Raw genomic sequence first — 13,251 nt, 5'->3', positions numbered from 1 at the left:
TGAAAGCTAAGTGCATATCGGGAAGTATGGGTTTACTGTTCACTCTACATCTATGTACCTTGAACACATGTATATTGTCAAGATACATATATGTGGAGCAAGTTATATAAAATCTACACATGGTCCCATTATTTTGGTTGAGCTATTAAGGTACAATTGTATTCCCTACTCAATAATCAGGAGCCACACCCTTCTACACAGACTCCACTCATCAGTGCCATAGTCTCTTGAGAACTTTTTAATTAGTTTGCATTCTTTCTGTCCAAGCAAAGCCAAGTAATATGACTTCGAAATCAGTCTTCTCCAACTAGCCCAGTTGTCAGAGGGATTATTATTGGGCTCCCTAGTCCTCTCACAAGGCAATATATTCATCAGAGTCCGTATGGGAATTCTCGGCAACCATCACCTTCAATTCCATTTCTTTGTGAACAAAACCCATATCCACTTTAGGGTGTCTGGAGAACCAGCCGTTCTGTACAGCAAATCCAATGGGTTTCAGGCAATTGAATCCTGGGTTGGTCATAGTAGTTTTAATTCAAATTGCTTAAAAACTGAATTTCTCATCATCGGCCCGTATTATTATACCATGATCCAGAAATAGGAGTATTAGCCTTTGCAGATCCTCAGTGCTGGCCTCTCTCCTCTTGATTAACCTGCAGTGCTCGCTCTCTCATGTCCTTCTGAAGCAAACTCAAAATCAAATTTTTCCATCCATGCAACTATTCGAATGTGCTCTTATGAACTGTAGTTTTTGTGTAATTTACTTAACGATTCCAACTTTGTAGTTCTCAAAACATCAGTAAAGTTGTATTTTTTTCTCACACAAACACTGTCATTTTTTACATTGTTGTTTAATATCTTTTAATATCTCTCTATCCATACATATAATGGCAATTTATTACTGTTGTATTCCCGCTCGCTACTAGAAGCAATTCAGAGATGCTCTGTCTACCATATAAGTAAATAGTCCTAAACAACCAGGTTCCATATGGAAATGCTGATTGGCAGATCTTTAATATTTATTTGTCCATAGCCCTCCCTTGTTAACTGTGTCCAGAGGAAGACACTGTCTATAATACCTTACTATCCTTTCTGTGTGACGTATGTTCCATGTAGTGCATTGAGAGGGAGTTGCTGCAGGCCTTCGGCGGCTGTCGGTTGCTCAGAAGCATCTTCGCAGAACACTACCTTCATCTGGCTCTTTTTAGGTCTTGTCTGCTGACAGTGCCTGCACTCTCCTTACAATTGGCATTGTTTACAGTAATGGGCTTGGAGCCTGCCCATTACTTATCATTTGTTGACTTCATTGTCACTCTTCTTTGCTGCCTGCTAATTGGCCAGCATGTGTCTGGCACCACTTCCTCTTCTTTCTGTGAAGTGTGTCCCAAGCACAGATTACGTCCTCTGTATTAGTGTCTGTCTGCAGTACTATTTCTTTTTCCCCCCCACCCACATCCTCTCTATGTTGCTGCCCCTTGTCCACCCACCTCTCCTGCTTGCCCTACTCCTACCCCTTTACCTTATTGCCTGTCCCATCACCCCAGAAAACGCTATGATGTGGAGCGAAAGCTGCTGGCTGTGTCATAGCACTGTTTTCTAACTTTCCTTTTAGTTATGCTGTTGTACATCAAGGCTAAAAGACATTGGCAAAACCAATAGCTCTCGCATAGGTGAAACATTTTGGTTCTGTCAATGCTTGTATTTTCAGCTAGTTGGAGAAGCAACAGTCATGTTTGCTCAGAATCTAAATCACATTGACTCTTGCCCACAGAGTGCTTTTGGCTGTCTGCCTGCCTCTCCCTGGTGCCCTCATTTGACCCCAGCTGGTAGGGAGGCTGGTTGTAGTCAGCTTAGTTTTTCTTCCAGAATCTTAACTGAAACTCTTAAAGACTTTGATTATTTATACTTAGGTTTCCATTTCTCATATGGTTCTTAATTGATATGCCCTGTTTCTGACCTCTTACAGAAATGTGTGCTTGCCCAGTCTTCAAATGCCACAGCTGACTTTGCTTTTGTCCATGCTGAAAGGAGAAGGGGGAGCCAGCATCCCATAGTGCAACAGATCATGTAATCTGACTCTCCTACATGTTTAAATGCATTTATTATGTTTAAAAAATTTCCTTAATAACTGTGATGGCGGGTGGCAGTGATTAAAAATAAGGTTCTCAGTAGCTGCCAGAGGAGGTTTCACCCTACAGTATCTACCAGTGCTCAGCAGCTGGATGGACTCCTGTGCTCACATGGACACAGGAAACACCTGAATTATACTATCCTAGGTTTGTTCACACAGTTCTTGCTTTGCAGGAGCACTTAAACTTTGCATGTATATGTGGCACCTGATGGTTGAATACATGTTCTAGAAATTGGCATTACAAAGTGTATATTTCTTTTCTCATTAAAATATGTTCTTTGTGAAAAGATAGCATCTCTACCCCTTATGAAACATAGCTATATTGTGTCCCTTTCTCTTACTCACTCATGTCAGGAGGCAGTTCTAGTAATGTAGAATAAGTACTGAGATTTTTGAATACCTTGGAAGTTTATGGCTGTGTTGTATCCTGTGATAACGTCACCTGTATCTATAAAGCCAGAATATTGTATATCCTATGTTCTATTGTTCTTATCTATTGTGACTTAGTGGAGTTCTCTTTCTGGGCAGTTGTTTGCTGGCTGGAGAGGGGGCACCATCTGCAGTTGTTATGTCTTGAATAAATACCTTCTCATCTTCACTTTACAGAATGCTGTTTATCCCATTTTACAGGGCACTTCCCCACTAATCCATCCCTAAACTTAAGTTAACGATTGTGGAGAATCTACTATACTGATGGATTATCCTCTGTTAGAAAATTTATAGTTAGGGATGGGATTTTCCACTATCTTATGTTCAGTGTACAATTGTAAAATTCCATAATCCTGATGCTGTGAATCAGATGTTGAATTGACTATGTGGATGCAAAGACTATTAGTCGTTCGTGACGATGTTGGAAATAGTCGCACTGGCAGCCTAATTTAGGCATGCCAGTCTTTTTTCTTTCCCTCTATTTTATTTTTTCTTTCCTTCTCTTGTTCTTTCCTTCTCTCACTTTCTTTCGACTTTCAATACTGCCTTCTTTCATTCCATTTTTCCTTCTCTCCTCCTTTCTTCTTTCCTTTTTTCTTCCTTCCTTCTTTCCGTCTCGTTATTTATTTCCTTCTTTACTTCCCTAATTCTTTCCTTTTTATTTTCCCTTTTTTCCCTTTTTCCTCTTATTCCTTCTTTTTCTCTTGCCTTCTTTTTTTGTCTGCTTTCTCTTTTTCCTGTTCCTTTCCTTCTTTCCTTCTTTCCTTCTTTCTTGTCTGATTTCTTTCTATCTTTACTTCTCTCTTTCCTTTTTTCTATCCTTCTTTCTTTCTTGCCTATGTTTTTACTCTCCCTCTCCTTCCCTCTCCTTGAAGCCAATGCCAGGTCTTTGTTAGGAGCCTAGACATTTTGACTTTATCAACATTATGTGTATAGCATAGTTACTTATAGGGGCTAGTCTTCATCCATTAGCTTGTGGTTGGTGTCATTCACATATTTATTCCACCCACTCCAGTTTGCATTAGGGGAAGTGTGTCAGCCTAGTTCAGCAATTGGCTGACTTCACTATGAGTGACGGCATGCCGCCCTTTCGCAAGGAATACGTACATACACCAAGTAGTGCCCTTCAATGGTAGGGATTACTATAGTAATATGTGGGGGGGTTTTTTAGACCAAAAAATCTTTTTCCAGTAGCAAAATATTTTTGGGGTTTACATTGAGAAGGGTGTGGCATATACGCAAACAAAGTTTGGCAAAAGTTATGACCAAACAAGAATTGCCAGAAGGCTGGCTGCCAATCCCAGACTTGTGGTCTTTGCCTTTGCTTGTTATACCTTCTTTTTTTTCTCGAAGTTTTATATAGCACAAACTCGACCCGAAGGTATCAGAGCGCTTTACATGAGCACCAGTTACGTTAGAGACCGATGCATTCAATTTTTGTTTTGTTAGGCACCACTTGAAATCACTTCCACAACGCCGGTGGAAGCAATCTCAAGCAACATTTGCTACTGTTGCTGGCAACCTTAAATGCTGTTCACTAAGCTCCACCAATGAGTCTGAGGTGGTTTGTCTTCCACACAGCTCGATCAGAAGCCCAACCACCAGTGTCTGTAGTTCTCTGTTTTTGTTGCATATGGCATTGGAATAACAACCATAGGAACACAAAAATAGCAACAAATAGTTTCAGCCAACAAGTTTGAAGGGTTATGATGGAAATGGACCAAGGTCATGACACAGTGACTTCAATTTAGTTTGGTGCCATCTTAAAATAGGGTTTTTAATTAATGCAAGTCTAGATGAACCAGGATCCTAGGTGTTTGCTGTACGCCATTGTTGGATTGCCCATCATAGTGACATCAAATGGTTACGGTGGTAATTAGACATTTTAGGTTCATTCTACAAGCTTTAGGGTCTTCTCACAGATAATAAAACAATGAAATTAGAGTCTCCTAACACCACCCGTGTAGCTTCTATAACATGTCAAAATGTGCGTGCTGGGTATTACTTCTCAAGTGACGCTACTTAATCTGTCCAGTGGATCTTTTTGGGGCATCGCATTCTCTAAAGCCGGGATGTATGCGGGACCCCTAGTACCTTGAGGTGCCTCCACCCCAGCAGGCTAACAAGTAGTTCACACTTGTCCATCCTCATGGTACTGTAAATTATAATGAAAACAATTCCTGGGCCTGTATCCTAAGTGTAGACGGCTCTTGCTCCTGATCAGCACTGCGAACCTAGCCCAACACGCCCTCCAATTTGCTTTCTATAGCTTTCACAGCTTCTGTGTACTTGTCTTCTCACTCAAATCTGAACACCGCATATTGATTAAGTACAGCCAGGCTCTCCCACCGGTTGTTAGTTCACCGTCATCCATGGGGACCATAAGACCCCTGTGCTGCCCCTAGGTACTTGCTCCAATATGTGGCAAAAGTAACCCTTGCTTGCTTTCCTGTCATTCTGGCACAGATTCTTCCACATGCTGCGACACCAGGTATATTCTGCTGGCAGGTTGAAGGTATCGAATCAGCTTATCCACCAAAGGGGCTTATGTGCTGTGCTTTTCAACACTGGGTCACTAGTTAAGATCACATTTGCCTCAGTTTGTGTGCACCAGACGCTCCATGCCTGGAAGCGGAGACCATCACAATATGGGGCTCTCAGAGCACATTTTGGTGCCCAGCAGGTATAGGGTGCTCTTCACCCACTAGAGAATTATATAACATTCTGTCCAGGTCTCACTATCCGTCCCAGACTCCACACATAACCTCCAGCACTAGTTCCTCTCCAGCTTCAGTTAAGCTACAGGTCATAGGTGCTAACCGGGCTCCTTTCACTGGATTCCATGAGGCACGTGCTCTCTAGGGTTTGTCCCCACTGCCTTTTTTAGTTTCATGTATCCCACTGACCACAGGATAAAGGCAACATCTCTGTTAGGTCGGGATCATCATTTTGATGTCATCAGGCAACATCTCTGCTAGGTTGGGATCACACTTCTCATGTCATCAGGCAACATGTCTGCTAAGGTGTGATCATAAATCTGATGTCGGAGGATCTGGGAGGGGTCCTACAATGTGCCCCTGCTCCTGGCATATGAAAACATTTTAAGGCTGCTGGAGCCTTAGGATACGTGAAGAAACCCACACCAAATGAAGAAGGGGAGAGAATTTGTCCTAATGGCTAGAGCAGTCGACCTCCAAGCTGGGGAACCAGGTTCGAGTCTCAGCAGGGACGCTCAACAGCCTGTGATTCTGGGGGAAAAAATCTCACTGTACCTAAGAAAATGAATCCATCTGTAAAGCTCATATAAAACTCTCTGATACCTTCGGGTCTTGTTTGCGCTATATAAAACTAAAAACAAAAAAAGACTTGAGGTATTTGCCTTAAAAGGACTTGAACTGAGATCGAGCAACCTGGTCAGCACTTTCACAAACTAGCTCACCTGCCACTCCTCCCAGCTGATAGAGATAGAGAGAGGAAAGAATATGAACACACCAGGATGAAAGCAGTAGAGTGGTAGTGGGTTGACAGTTTAAAAATGGCAACCAGCGTGGATAACATTACTACACAGGGCCTAGCCCAAATATGGCCACTGTGAGGACAAAATTATTTGTACATTGCAAATCACAGAAATTGGCAGCTGCTACCTGCTGTTGTGCAAAAGATGATCTCTAGAAGTCAGACTTTTGAAACCTTCATAACCTTCAGCATCTAGCTAGAGACCATGTTAACTGACAGTTCCCTGAGGCTAATGCTTGCTTTTTGTAGTATTGACTTAAGCACTCAGTGACTTTTGTCAAATTCTCTCATGCTGCGGCTGGAAAGGCATACCTTATTTTAAAGTCTTATTTTCACAAAAGTCTTCCCTCTTGTGTTCGAGGCATGTGGGCTGCTGATTTCATATCTATGCATAGATCGCCGCCTAGTGTTGGGTCCGGATGATTGCACATTGTTGTCCTGGAAGAGTCTTCGAAGTATCACGAGATAGGTGGCTCCTCCCTTGGACTACAGTGCGCATGGGCATCCACTCCATGCTCAGATTGTTTTTTTCCGCCATTGGGTTCGGATGTACTTCTTAACTCTTGTTCGGAATCTGTTATAGTTACTCTTTTTTCGAGGCCAAAAGGCCTTAGGGGCCTCGGTATTGTCTTTTCGCTCGGCGCTCTCAGCTTTCCGTACTTTTTTCTCGACTTCGGAAGACTTCTGGTCTTCGACGCCATAGGCCCGTCGCAGATTGAAGATGGAACGGAGCCCGTTCAAGCGATGCCCCGTCTGTAACTCCAAATATCCACACATCGACGTGCACCCGGTGTGCAACAAGTGTCTCTCGCCGGACCACGATGAGGCCAGTTGTATGGCCTGTTCGAAGTTCAGGTCGAAGAAGACTCTCCGCTTTCGACCCGCTGCCCGACAATCGGCACGTGAATCAGCGCCGGAACCCGAGAACATCTTCGGGGGTGACGACAGCGCAGATGTGCAGGGAGACGACGCGGACCTTTCGGACCCCGCGTCAGAACATGACTCCAGCTACTACGTGGACGACGAACAGATCGACGTCCAAGATGAAGACTCCATCGAGGTAGGAGACGACGCACTACCCCTCGGGGCCGTCGAGGACGACTCCAGCGAGGAACACGGCCCAACCGCAGTAGCGGGGCCTCATTCAGACTCTTCCACGGCTCAGGTCGAGGCATCGCCGGAAGGCCTTAGCCAAGATCTACGACCCCGTTCTATAGTCCCGCTTCAAGGCCGGACTAAGGACAGTTCCATCGAGCCATTGGTCCATGGACCGCCGTTAGTGGAAAAAACGAAACCGAAGCCCAGTGGGCCGAAACCGAAACTGTCGGAGACAGCCATCGGATCGATGACTTCGGGGCCGTCCAAGTCACTGAAGGTGCTCCACCCCTCAGAGCCGAAAGGGGGTGTCGACCCCAAGGTCGGAGCGGCAAAGACTATGTCTGCCGTTAAACATGTCACTCTCACGTCGGAGTCCACGTCAAAGCCCACGTCCAAAGATGGCGACCATTCGAAGGCGCTCAAGGCCAAGAAGGCCGTCGAGCCGAAGGCACAAAAGACGCACCTGCTCAAATCCTTCGAGTCGAAAACTCCAACCGCCCCGAAGGGACACACCTCCGACACCGGTGCCAGCATCCCCGCTCCGATGCCGCGCCTCGAGTCGACGAAGTTGCACAAGCAAGGGGACCACTCGGAGTCTGTCGGATCCAAGGCAAAGTCTTCGACGCTCATTGGTCAGTCGCCGATGTCTTCTACTCCAATCAAGTTCGGCCTAAGGCTGTGCCCCTTCCTTCGGCTGCTGCCTCTTCCAAGTCGGCGCCCGCAGCCACAACTGCACACCCTCGGACCGATGTTCATTTTCAGCCTCCAAGCTACGACGAACAATCTAAGTTCTTCATCGACTCTGATTCAGGCAGGCTCACCATCTACAAGCAGAAAATCAGGCCTGAAACACCTATGGAGGCATACAAAATTCCGCTCAAGAAGAAGAGGGACTCCACCACCTCTCCTGTTCTCTTTGAAGCCTATACCCTCTCATAGGCAGGGGTATCCCTATTCAACCACTGCAGCCACTGAAGACGTCGATGAGGGTGACAATGAGGAACAGTTCAACTACCCTGTGGACCAGGATCAGGATGAGTCCCAGCCATGGGCTGACACTGTTGACCCTGATGACCCTCACACCACCCCTGACACTCAGTCATATGCGGTCAAGACTTCCCCTGCTGAGGACACTGCTGCGTTTAACGCACTCATTGAACGGGCGGCGCATAACCACGACGTAGATATGCACGCTGACCTGGTGGAGGAGGACTTCCTTTTTGATACATTCTCCACATCTGAACGTTCAGTTAAAACTTTGCCTATGCTCAAAGGTGTGCTCAAGCATGCCAGTGACATTTTTAAGGAGCCCACCAAGGCACGGGTGGTCAACCCGAGAATTGAGCGCAAGTATCGGCCTGCGCCCGTGGATCCCACGTACATCAAGGGCCAACTCCCACTGGACTCCTTAGTGGTGGCTAATGCTCGCAAGAGGTCAAACTCCCAGACAACGGGTGATGCTCCCCCTCCGGACAAGGAATCAAAGATATTTGAAGCCTCTGGAAAACGTGTGGCTGCTCAAGCGGCCAATATTTGGAGGATCTCCAATACACAAGCCCTGCTGGCACGATACGACAGGGCACATTATGACACTTTAGAACAACTCCTCCAACACCTTCCAGATACATATAAGGAGGGAGCAGAAATGCTTATACAAGAGGGAAAGTTAATCTCCAACGCGTCCATTAAGTGCGCGTTGGATGCGGCCGACACAGCAGCTAGGGCTATTAACACTAGCGTAATGCTCCGGAGACATGCCTGGCTGCGCATCTCTGGGTTTAAGGCAGAAATCCAGACTAACCTGCTCAATCAGCCTGTTAACCCTGACTTCATTTTCAGTCCAGAAGTAGACACCACACTTGAGAAGATTAAAAAGGACACTGACACTGCCAAATCCATGGGGGCTCTGCAGTCTCAGCAGTTCAGGGGCAGCTCCTTTCGTTGCTCCGGTAACAGGGGAGCCTCAAGGGGGCAGGCGTCACAACAGGCCCAATACAACAAAGGGGGCTCACAATCCACCTATGCCAAGAGCAATAGAGGTAGATACCGTGGAAACAGCGCAAAGGGCAGAGGTCGTGGAAACAATAATGCCAGATCCTGTGCCACTACCAAGCAGTGACGTCTTGTCACTGCCCCCCGACCATACCACCCCGGTCGAGGGAAGGCTCCAGCAGTTCCTGCCAGTCTGGGAAAGCATAACTACAGACAGGTGGGTGAGACAAATTATACAACACGGCTATTGTCTGGAGCTCACCTCCACTCCACCCAACATACCCCCAAGGCACCGTCCTATGTCCGCAGAGCACATGCACTTATTGCAGCTGGAGGTCGTCTCCATGCTACAAAAAGGGGACATAGAACTCGTGCCTGTGGAACAGCAGGGAACAGGGGTGTACTCTCTGTACTTTCTCATACCAAAAAAAGACGGATCCCTCAGACCCATCTTGGACCTCAGGCCCCTAAACCAGTATATACCCTCAGAACATTTTCACATGCTCACATTACAGCAAGTTCTCCCGTTGCTCAGGCAAGGAGATTTCATGGCAACCTTAGATCTAAAGGATGCATACTTCCACATTCCTATTCACAAGAGTCACAGGAAGTATCTAAGGTTCACCATCCACAACCAGCATTACCAGTTCAAGGTCTTGCCTTTCGGGGTCACTACTGCCCCCAGAGTGTTCACGAAGTGTTTGGCGACAGTGGCCGCGCATCTTCGGAGGCAAAACGTCCACGTCTATCCGTACCTAGACGACTGGCTTGTCCAGGCGCAGTCGGCCCAGCAGTGTGCCGACCACATGTCCCGTACAATACACCTTCTCCACAGTCTAGGGTTTTCTCTGAATTACCCAAAGTCTCATCTGCAGCCTGCACACGTACGTCAGTACCTAGGCGCAGAGATCAACACGCTGACTGCCACAGCGCACCCCAGCTTAGCGAGAGTCGCCTGTATGCAAACTCTGATTCAAAGATTCAGGCCGCAACATTCACTCCCAGCACATGTGTTTATGCAGCTCATCGGCATGATGGCCTCATGCATCTTTCTAGTCCCTCACGCGAGGCTGCACATGCGTCCGCTTCAGGAATGCTTGGCGCGCCAGTGGAACCAGGCTCAAGGACATCTCAAAGACCTAGTGTTGGTGACCGGTCGTGCATTCAGCTCTCTGCATTGGTGGAACCCACACAACCTTTGCAAGGGACGACCGTTCCAGGAGCCTGTGCCACAGCTGGTGCTGACAGCGGACGCATCTCTCCAGGGTTGGGGAGCGCATGTCCTCCATTACACAGTGCAGGGCCTATGGACACCGCAGCAGCAGAGGTTGCACATCAACCTACTGGAACTGATGGCAATCTTTCTAGCGATGAAGGCATTCAGGTTGCATCTCTGCAACAAAGTTGTGCTGATCCGGACGGACAACATGACTGCAATGTATTACATTCAGAAACAGGGGGGACACACTCTCCACAACTGTCCCACCTAGCACAGTGCATGTGGAAGTGGGCCATTCAGAGGAACATCTTCCTCATGGCGGAACACCTCCCGGGCAGGGAAAACCAGATGGCGGACCTGCTCAGCAGACACAGTCATCAAATGCACGAGTGGGAATTACACCCATCAGTGCTCCAACCATACTTCCAGCGGTGGGGTCATCCACAAATAGACCTCTTCGCCACACACGAAAACGCAAAATGCCACGCCTTCGCCGCCAGGTTCCCACACCTGCAGTCTCAGGGCAATGCGATATGGATGGACTGGTCGAACAGATTTGCGTATGCTTTTCCTCCAGCTCCACTCATACCGCTAGTGGCACGCAAACTGAGGCAACACTCCATGGCACTGATCCTGGTTGCTCCAACGTGGGCGAGGCAGGCGTGGTACACCACGTTCCTAGAGCTTTCCGTGGTGCCCCACGAACGCCTCAGACTCACGCCCAGTCTCCTCACTCAGAGCCGTGGCGACATTCAGCACCCAGATCCGCAACAATTGAGCCTTGCGATATGGCTCCTGAAGTCATAGAGTTCGGTTACCTAAGCCTGCCCCCTGCCTGCATGGACATCATAAAGGAGGCTAGGCGTCCTACCACACGTGCCTGCTACGCAGCCAAATGGAAGCGTTTTATTATCTATTATTCCAATAATAACATATCTCCGCTGGATGCTTCCACCCAAAACATCATAGCTTACTTGCTGCACCTGTACAAACGTAATTTGGCGTACAGTTCCATCAGGATACATTTAGCGGCCATGGCGGCCTACCTTCAAAATAGACAGCGCCTGTCCCTTTTCAGGGTGCCAGCCATTAAAGCCTTTATGGAAGGCCTCAAAAGGGTCATCCCTCCAAGACACCCGCCTTCGCCTGTGTGGAACCTCAACATAGTCCTCACCAGGCTCATGGGCCCGCCATTTGAGCCTCTTCACTCTTGTGAGATACAGTTTCGCACATGGAAAGTGTTTTTTTTGGTGGCTATTACGTCGCTCAGACGGGTTAGCGAGCTGCAAGCGCTCACTATTCAGGAGCCCTTCATACAGATACATGCTAGTAGGGTTGTGCTGCGCACCAACCCCAAATTCATGCCCAAGGTAGTATCACAGTTCCACATCAACCAAACTATTGAACTGCCTGTTTTCTTCCAAAATCCTGACTTCGTGGCAGACAGAGAGCTGCACACACTAGATGTCAAGAGGGCTCTCTTGTATTACATTGACAGGACCAAAGACTTCAGGAAGACTAAACAGCTGTTTGTTGCCTTCTCTCCACAGCACAAGGGCAACCCAATTTCAAAATCAGGCATAGCCAGATGGATTGTTAAATGCATCCAAATCTGTTATCAAAAGGCTAAACGCACGCTAACAGTTCCCCCTCAAAGCGCATTCCACACGCAAATTGGGGGCATCCATGGCTTTCCTAGGTAACATACCTCTAGAGGACATATGTAGAGCAGCCACATGGACCACCATACACACATTCACCAAACACTACTGCGTGGATGTACACTCAAAACAGCAAGCTGCTGTAGGTCAGGCTGTTCTCAAAACACTTTTTCAGACTGCTGCAGCTGGCACGGGCAACCGCCGCTAGGGAGGGTACTGCTATGTATTCTATGCATAGATATGAATTCAGCAGCCCACATGCCTCGAACGGAATATGCTACTTACCAGTATGCATCTGTTCTTGGCATGTAGGGCTGCTGACATTCATATCGCCCGCCCTCCTCCCCGGTGCCTGTCACAGCTGTAGCATTCACTCTTCACGTACTTACTCTCATGCATGGTCATCACTTACTGTATCACACTCCATCTCTGCCACAATGGCGAAAAACAATCTGAGCATGGAGTGGATGCCCATGCGCACTGTAGTCCAAGGGAGGAGCCACCTATCTCATGATACTTCGAAGACTCTTCCAGGACAACAATGTGCAATCATCCGGACCCAACACTAGGCGGCGATCTATGCATAGATATGAATGTCAGCAGCCCTACATGCCAAGAACAGATGCATACTGGTAAGTAGCATATTCCTTATTTGACATAAAGTTCAGTATGTTACATAAATTAAAAGCATTTTAAGGCTTTAGTACCATGTGTTGAAAAATGAACTATTCTTGGTCAGAATTTTTTATGGTTATGTGTGTAACATTATGGATGCTTTGACTGTACAATTCCTGCTACAGACACATAACTTGCTATTGCAGGGGTAGCGCTACACCAGAAGTGCCTCAGCTGTCCTCGTCAACAAACTATATGTCTAACACTGCTCTAGAAAATTATATTGATACATTTAGAATGTATTCAGATATTTTATAGATATGAAAACATTACTGGTATTGGTATATTGCTATGTAAGACATGTTAACATTTAGTCTTTTTGGTTGCATGTTTTATCCAGTTTAAATTGTAATAAAATGCCTTCTAGTACCGAGGACATGGATTAAAAACTGTAAAAATAAATTAATGCAAATCTATCTTTACATTTACAACAATTTTCTTTTGTAATGTTGGCATGTCCAGAAAAGGGGTTTAGAAACCGATGAAAATAGCTTTATATGCCCTTTCCACCATACTATCAAACTGTTTTG

At 46.7% G+C, this 13,251-nt stretch overlaps 1 protein-coding gene across 2 annotated transcripts in view; it reads left to right on the top strand.

Moving 5' to 3' along the window:
• The window catches only part of LOC144792790 (von Willebrand factor A domain-containing protein 5A-like), a 305,281-nt gene that overhangs the window by 84,466 nt on the left and 207,564 nt on the right, over positions 1-13,251 (top strand). The window lies entirely within an intron of this gene.

Source organism: Lissotriton helveticus, chromosome 11 (genome assembly GCF_964261635.1).
Source record: "Lissotriton helveticus chromosome 11, aLisHel1.1, whole genome shotgun sequence".
Classification (NCBI taxonomy): Eukaryota; Metazoa; Chordata; class Amphibia; order Caudata; family Salamandridae; genus Lissotriton; species Lissotriton helveticus.
The sequence above is the reverse complement of the archived record's forward strand: the minus strand, read 5'-3'. Positions and strand labels throughout refer to the sequence as shown.